This window comes from Neodiprion pinetum, chromosome 5 (genome assembly GCF_021155775.2).
Source record: "Neodiprion pinetum isolate iyNeoPine1 chromosome 5, iyNeoPine1.2, whole genome shotgun sequence".
In the NCBI taxonomy this organism is placed as follows: domain Eukaryota; kingdom Metazoa; phylum Arthropoda; class Insecta; order Hymenoptera; family Diprionidae; genus Neodiprion; species Neodiprion pinetum.
In genome coordinates, this window is record NC_060236.1 from 13,733,790 (window position 1) to 13,743,253 (window position 9,464).

Genomic DNA, 9,464 nt, shown 5'->3' on the forward strand with positions numbered 1-9,464 from the left:
ACATGTATATATATATATATACAATGTATATATATATATATACATGTATATATATATTTATATATATTTATATTATACATTGATATAATAAAATATAAATAAAGGTGATTGAGGTAAATAATGTAATGAAATGAAAAATGACTGTAAATGGAAAAAATTGTAGAAAAATGAAATAAAATAAAGAACAAGCGAATAATCAAAAGTATTCAGGATTTTTCTAATAATTATACATAATTTTGAAAAATTGAAATAATGTGAAAAAAATTTTTTTTCTTTCAATTTCCCATTTCTCAAAATTAAATTGAAAATTATAATATACATATGTATATATATATACATATATATATACATACATATATATGTATATGTATAATAATATATATTTATATTATACATCAATATAATAGAATATGAATGAAGGTAATTGAGGTAAATGATGTAATAAAATGAAAAATGATTGTAAATGGGAAAAATCATGAAAAAATGAAATAAAATAAAAAATAAGCAAATAATTAAAAATATTAAGGATGTTTCTGATAATTATACATAATTTTAAAGAATTGAAATGTTGTGGGAAAAATTTTTTTTCTCAATTTCCCTTCTTTTAAAAGTAAATTGAAATCATAATATACATATATATATTCATACATATGTATACATACATATATATATATATGTGTATATATATATATGTATGTATATATATATATAGTTAAATGTATATATATGTATATATATATTCATATATATTTATATTATACATCAATATAATAGAATATGAATTAAGGTAATTGAGGTAAATGATGTAATAAAATAAAAAATAATTGTGATTGAAAAAATCATAAAAAAATAAAATAAAATAAAAAATAAGCAAATAAATAAAAATATTTGGGATTTTTCCGATAATTATACATAATTTCAAAGAATTGAAATATTGTGTAGAAAATTTTCATTGTCAATTTCTCACTTTTTAAAAGTAAACTGAAAATTAAAATATACATATATATATTCATATATATATATATATATATATATATATACATGTATATATATATTCATATATATTTATATTATACATTGATATAATGAAATATAAATGAAGGTAATTTAGTCATATAATGTAATGAAATAAAAAATGATGTGAATGGGAAAAATTATAAAAAAATGAAATAAAATGAAAAATAAGCAAATAATTAAAAATATTTAGGATGTTTCTGATAATTATACATAATTTTAAAAAATTGAAATGTTGTGGAAAAAATTTTTTTTTTCAATTTCCCTTTTTTTAAAAGTAAATTGAAAATCATAATATACATATATATATTCATATATATGTATACATACATATATATATATATGTGTATATATATATATGTATATAAGTATATATAGATAAATGTATATATATATATATATATTCATATATATTTATATTATACATTAATATAATAGAATATAAATGAAGGTAATTGAGGTAAATAATGATATGAAATAAAAAATGATTGTGAATAAAAAAAATTATAAAAAAATGAAATAAAATGAAAAATAAGCGAATAATTGAAAATATTTGAGGTTTTCCAGATAATTATACATAATTTTGAAAAATTGAAATATTGTAAGAAAAATTTTTTTTTTTTCAATTTCCCATTTTTTAAAATTAGATTGAAAATTATAATATACATATGTATATATATATATATATATATACATACATATATATGTATATGTATAATAATATATATTTATATTATACAATAATACAATAGAATATAAATGAAGGTAATTGAGGTTAATAATGTAATAAAATGAAAAATGATTGTGAATGGAAAAAATTATAAAAAAATGAAATGAAATAAAAAATAAGCGAATAATGAAAAATATTTAGGATTTTTCTGATAATGATACATAATTTTGAACAATTGAAATGTTGCGGAAGAAATTTTTTTTTAATTTTTCCATCTTTTAAAAGCAGATTGAAAATTATAATATACATATGTATATATATATATATATATATATATATACATACATATATATATACATATATATGTATATATATATTTATATACATTTATATTATACATCAATATAATAGAATATAAATGAAGGTAATTGAGGTTAACAATGTAATAAAATAAAAAACGATTGTGAATAGGAAAAATTATAAAAAAATGAAATGAAATAAAAAATAAGCAAGTGAATAAAAATATTTGGGATTTGTCTGATAATTATACATAATTTTGAAAAATTGAAATATTGTGGAGAAAATTTTTTTTCATCAATTTCCCTCTTTTTAAAAGTAAACTGAAAATTATACTATACATAAATATATTCATATATATATATATATATATATATGTATATATATATATGTATATATATATATATATATATATATATACATGTATATATATATTTATATATATTTATATTATACATTGATATAATAAAATATGAATAAAGGTAATTCAGGTAAATAAAGTATTGAAATGAAAAATGATTGTAAATGGAAAAATCATAAAAAAATGAAATAAAATAAAAATTAAGCAAATAAATAAAAATATTTGGGATTTTTCCGATAATTATACATAATTTCAAACAATTGAAATATTGTGAAGAAAATGTTTTCTCTCAATATCCCATTTTTTAAAAGTAAATTGAAAATTATAATATACATGTGTATATATATATATATATGTTACGCCCCGACGTACTGCCTTGGCGTACCTTTTTCAAAATTCCATTTCATTTCATTTCTTTAATTATTACATAACAATCTCATATTCTAATAAGGTCACGTACAGTCCTCGGCATCCGCTGACATTGTATCTTATTTGCTGACACCAGGAATCGCGCTATAAAATTACTGACCTAGTAACAGCGGCGCTCAGCCCGGGAATATCTCTCTTTTTAAGTCAAAATTATCATCAATAATTAGGATAAATCACTACCTTTGGAACCCTCAAATTAAAATAGATTCTTTGTTAAGATGTGTGGATGAATGCGTGAGAATTATCTTAAGATACCTTCTGTTAACATCTTGTACGTATAAGTGACGAGATTGAGAATCGTCGGAATACCATCGAATGACGCGAACTAACGCTGACCGTGTAGATTTGGACACCGGGAGGTCGCCCCCGCACTTAATTGGCTAATTACTGTTGCAACTTGTTGCAACTGCAGATTTTTTCCTATTAATACCCTCTGGCCCAAGCAGCCATGTCTTACGTCTGTCAAGTCGCGAAGTGCGTGGACGTAAACCCGGATTAGCCCTCTCGAGCAATAGTAGCGTTCGGAAAATCTTAGTTGTGACCGGCCTAAAGTCTCGCGCTAATTCGTCAAATTCGAGCATTCAGTTATTCTATTAGCTGCAAGAGACTCACTTTCTCCTACATTTCCATCTTTTCTGTTCTTCACTAAATCTCATCTTTTCTGTGAATAGACATTTTTATGATATTCCATTTTCCATAATTAAATTGAGTTCGGCCCTGATTCAATCGAATCAGGTAATCTTAAATATAATTCCAAATCTAAAAGACTAAGTGACCGACGTTCAACACCGTCCGATTGATCAACTCTTCCAAACTTGAGGTGAGGCTCCTGGTCCAGCATTCTACCGACGCAGACCGACACGATCCGACGGCTCTCAATCTCGTCGACCGATTCACCTAAAGCTAAGTCAATCCGAGTGTTAATCTTCGAAATTAAACGAATTCTTGTTTCACCTTTATAATCAAAATCTACTTCAGTAATTTTCATTCAAAATCAAGTCTAGAATTGGTGGCTAGCTTCACTACCCCCAATTAAATCGTACTTATTGTTTCCAAGAATTAACGAATAAGACTTAACCATAATATATGTATATAATTGATTCAAGATAATCTAAAAAGAGAGATACAATCCAATAATCACGACCAACTAGTTAACCATCGTTCAGAGTAGATGTTCCTGGTACCAAATAATAATATCCTTTAGAATATTATAACACACGATTTGTATGAACTTGAACACTTTATAAATTGTTATTTTCGGCTCATATATCATTATCACCATTGATTGTTAAATCATATTAAACATTTATTTTGAACGACTTTCTTCCCACTTTCTTCATTATAAAATTGCCTCAACAATTTAAACAAACCTCACAGACCTGTACAGGACTATAGCAACACGATCCTACAAATTACCGGCTTATCGAAAGGTAGGTCTTCTCTTAGTTTTAATAATTATTTATTGTCGTTACGTGGGAGCTGGATTATTCAGTTAATCATTAACTACCACCGCTCAGTACACCCTCACCCCCACGTAACACAAGAATTGGTGGCAGCGGTGGGATATTGTTGCTAAAAGTGAGATTTGTTTGAATAAAAAAAAAAAAAATTTAAATTCCAATTTTTGTGTTAAAATTGAAAAACTGGTCAAACGCATAAAAAAAGAACAAGTATCTTTCTTTCTAGATAATAATTATATAATTAACGACCAATTGTGCATAAAACTCTGCGAATTATTATTTGTATGTATATATCATAATATCCTGATATCGTATATTGCCGAATTTTTCACTGGTCATTTGTGTATTAACTGTGTTCCCAATATTTGTCTGAAATTGGCCTGAATTATTTCGTGTGCATAAACAACCTTTCTCGATTTTGAAATGCCTAACGAAACGGGAAACCAGAGCGCGGACCGAACCAATGTATCCGCCCTGGACGCGAGTAATGCAATGATGGCGTCAATGGCGGAGTGCTTCGCGCTACAACACAGTACGCTTAATATTCCATATTTTGACGGGAAAAACATTCGTTTGAAAGATTTCATACAAGACGTGCAAAACGGTTCAGTGTATGTTCCGCCGAATTCGGAAGGCGCATATGTAAAGTGCGTTCTAGGAAAATTGCAAGGAGCAGCTCGTGACAGTACATATGGCGAAACTTTCAATACGGCCAATGAATTAATAAAACATCTGAAAAGTCGATTTGCAGCTGAAAAGACTTATCCGTATTAACAACAAGAGATCGCGAATATACGGATGAAACGTGATGAAAACGTGAGCGATTTCTACGATCGATTAAAAATCTTGATCAGTGCAGCTCGCGTAGCTTTAGAAGACGAGTACGGAAAAACTGAGGCCGACGCGGTAATGAAAGTACTACAAGTGAACGCGTTGGATGCTTATATTCGAGGACTACCTGAAGCTATCGAAAGATATGTTGAAGGACGTGTAAAGACATTGGAAGAAGCGTTCAAGTTAGCGCGAAAAACAGAAAATCGTATGCGTCAGGGAATAATATCTTCCGGAGAAACGCAGAGAGTACAAATTCCGCGACCGAACTCTCCAATGATCTATAACCAAAATAACGCGCCGCGATTGTATTCGAATTATGGCATCTCAGACGGAGCGGAGACACGCGCGAGAAGCCCGTCACCGAACGCGGCAATGTACAGACACCCGACGGCAAACGTCGCCGATCGACGATCACCCGAACCGAGGGGTTATTACCCATACGAAATGCCCGCTCACTCACAGTTTCAGCACCAGCAACCGCGTGGTTATCAATATCCGCCTTATTTTCCACAACACCCGTATTATTATCCGCCGATGACATATCCGTATTTACCACCTTATGGATATCCGCCCACAATAAATCCTGCATCGATTCCACAGAGATCGGGATCGCCGGGAGCAAATTTAAATACGGGCAGATCGAATTCGAACGTCAGAACACGGTCACCATCTCCGCGTAGAACGTCCGAAACAGCTGAATCTTTAAACTTGAACGCGACTCGTCGTCCGGACGCAACGGCGAGGTACGCGACAACCGAGCGTCAACCGACGGTCCGTTTCGCGGAACCGCCGGCCGGTGCAACGATACGCGCGGACCAGATCGAGAATCGCCACTGATCAGGATGACAGCTCCTGAATTTAAAGAACACTCAGCAATTTTTCTAATCGACACTGGCGCAGATATCAGTCTAATTAAAGCTAATGTCTTACATCCTGACGTTTTAATCAGTGTAGACGAAATTTCTATGATAACGGGAATAACAACCAACAAAGTTAAAACTTTGGGAATAACAAATTTAACTTTACAAAACGAACCAAGTAAATTTCACGTCGTACGTTCAACCTTTTTGCTAAATTGCGACGGTATATTAGGTAAAGACTATTTGCGCGAGCGTAAGGCTGAGATCTCTTTTACACATAACACCTTCGTAACGAAAACTGACCCGATTAGACCGATACGATTTATCGGATATGAAGAACATTCCGATACCGAAACAAAACCGCAAAAACGTTTGTTTAAAATTCGTGCGCGCACAAAGCAAGCCATTGGCATCGACGTAATCAGTTGTGGCACAAAAGAAGCATATTTGCCACGCGTAGAAACCATAGACGGCGTATACATTGGTGAGGCTGCAGTCTCGGTACAAGATGGCGTATGCCATGTTCTTGCAATTAATACCTTGGATAGAGATATTGAGATAGAGATTCCACCACAGGAAGTGATACCTTTTGAATATCACAACTTTCCGGAGGAGCATGAATATCACGATTCAAGTTCAGAAGACTTAAATTTAGAACCTGTAGTGACTGATCGATTTACAGAAATTCAATCAAAATTGCATCTAGATCATTTAAATATAGAGGAACGCGATCACGTATTAGATATCATTGAGGAATATCCGGAATTATTCCATTTACCTGGAGATAAATTAAAATCTACACCCGGAATTCAGCATCGTATACCAACCGAGGATGATATACCGATTAATACGCGACAATACCGGTTCCCTCCAATTCACAAAACCGAGATTGAAAACCAAATCAAAATTAAAATTGACAACGGAATAATAGTTCCTTCAAATTCACCGTATAATTCACCCGTGTGGATTGTACCCAAAAAACCAGATTCTGCGGGTAGAAAACGATGGCGCATGGTAATTGATTTTCGGAAATTGAATGAAAAGACAATTGGGGACGCGTATCCATTACCTCACATTACAGACATTCTTGATCATCTCGGTGAAGCGCGATATTTTTCAACTTTCGATCTTGCCAGCGGTTTCCAACAAATTGAAATGGACCCCCAAGATAGAGCAAAAACCGCATTCACAACACCAAACGGTCATTACGAATATCTTAGAATGCCTGAAGGGCTTAAAAACGCGCCCGCTACATTTCAAAGATTAATGGATCGAACATTACGCGGACTACAAGGAGTCGAAGTTTTCGTTTATTTAGACGACATCGTAGTTTATGCAAAGAATTTAGAAGAACACGGCAAGAAAATCCGCCGGTTATTTAACAAATTAAAAGACGCTAGATTAACGTTACAACCAGATAAATGTGAATTTCTAAAAACAGAAGTGGCTTATTTAGGCCATATTATTGGCAGATCAGGAGTTAGACCGGACCCGAAGAAAATTACCGCGGTTCGACATTTTCCACAACCTAAAAATCCTAAGAACATTAGACAATTTCTGGGACTAGCCGGTTACTACAGGCGTTTTATTAAAGATTTTGCGGGAAAGGCTAGGCCTCTTACAGACTTATTAAAGAAGGAATCACCATTTATTTGGGGAAAAGATCAAAAGAAAAGTTTCAAAATTTTAAGGAAATATCTATGCCAATATCCTATCTTGCAGTACCCAAATTTCAAAAAGCAATTCACGTTAACTACCGACGCATCCGACTATGCAATCGGAGCCGTTTTAAGCCAGGAAGTGGACGGTTATGACATGCCCGTCGCCTACCTGTCTCGTGCTCTGAGCAAAGCGGAACAAAATTATTTTACAACTGAGAAAGAGTGTTTAGCAGCTCTATATGCCGTACTACATTTTCGACCTTACCTTTATGGCCGAAAATTCACACTGGTTAGTGATCATGAGCCATTGCGCTGGATCGACTCGATTAAAGATCCCGGGCAGCGACTAATACGATGGAGGCTCAAGTTACGAGATTACGAGTATGAATTCAAACACAAGGCTGGACGACTTAACAGTAACGCAGATGCATTGTCGCGCAATCCAGTCCCTGTTACCGACGGTATTACCCAATCGTCGGAGTCATCTGATAGTGGAAACGATAGTGACAATCTAATAATTAAATCTGTAGACTCATTTCCAAAATATTCAGACTATTTGAAAATAATTAGAACAGCTGATATTGAAAATCCAAACATTATTGAAGTACACGAAAGCGTTTTCGATAGACTTGACAATTATGCGCATACCGTTTCTGTAGATCTTGAAATGAGCTCTGGTATAGCAAGCGATTTTAGGAAAAAGTATGGGGTACCGGAACACCTTCGCAGTCAAGCCGATATGCATTCAGTAGCTAAATTAGAACTGCCAGATCAGAAAATTTATTACATTATGACAAAATTAAACTTTTGGGACAAACCAGAATATGAAGACATGTACCTCAGTCTGATCAATTTTCGGAAAATTTTAGAGGATGACTCTGTTAAAACAGTTAGAATACCTAGAATGGGATGCGGTCTAGATAAACTAGCATGGAACAAAGTAAGAACCATGTTACGATTCATTTTTGGAGGAACTGGAATCAAAATTTTTGCTTGTACAAATTTAAAATTAATAGAGAATCAAAAACTCCAGACGATATTTGCTATTATGAACCCTGGGTCAAATTTGAAGGTCAGTACTAAACCGAACCAATGGAAGATATTACCCATCGATTCGAAAAATTCAAAATTACCTGCTCCAAAAATAAAGCGACCATTAGCAAAATCAGACTCGATCCCAAGGAAAAAATCAGCTGACGAAACATTCTGTCCAAAAACAAAGACTACCATAGAGCCTGATGAGAACGCGATCTCAACAAGAACCCGATCGAGAGCTAGGACAACAGCAGGAAGTAGGCAAGCTGTTTCGGAAGATTCATCCGACGATGAATCTTCCGAACCGCCGGCCTACCGGAGGCAAAGAAGTGTATTACCGAATTTAGGTCTTGAACAACCTACTACATCCCAGGGAACACAACAACCTGAACAAACAAACATTCAGACTGACGACGACGACGTTGAATCTGATTCTGAGCCTGAAAATATAACAGTAAAATTAAAATCACCGCGTGATAGAGATAGCGATTCGGATGATGATGTATTTTTGCAAACAGAAGCGAGTCGTAAAGCTAAATTATCTATAGATCCTAAAGAATTGAGGAAATCATTTGACCTCTTTAATAAATCTTTGCGCGAAAGAAGTAATCTGAATCCGAAGGAGTTGCAAGATTCATTTGAACTCTTTGACAAGACCTTGCACGAGAGGAGTCTTCTAGACAACTCCAATCACTCGGATGCAGATGAAGTAGGGTTACCAGGCCATATATCAGAGGGTGAAGAATTAGACGAAACCATTCGTGAGGTACTCGACGAAAATGATGAGACGGATGACGATGAACTAAATAATAAAATTGAAAAATTTTTAGAAAAAGTTAATAG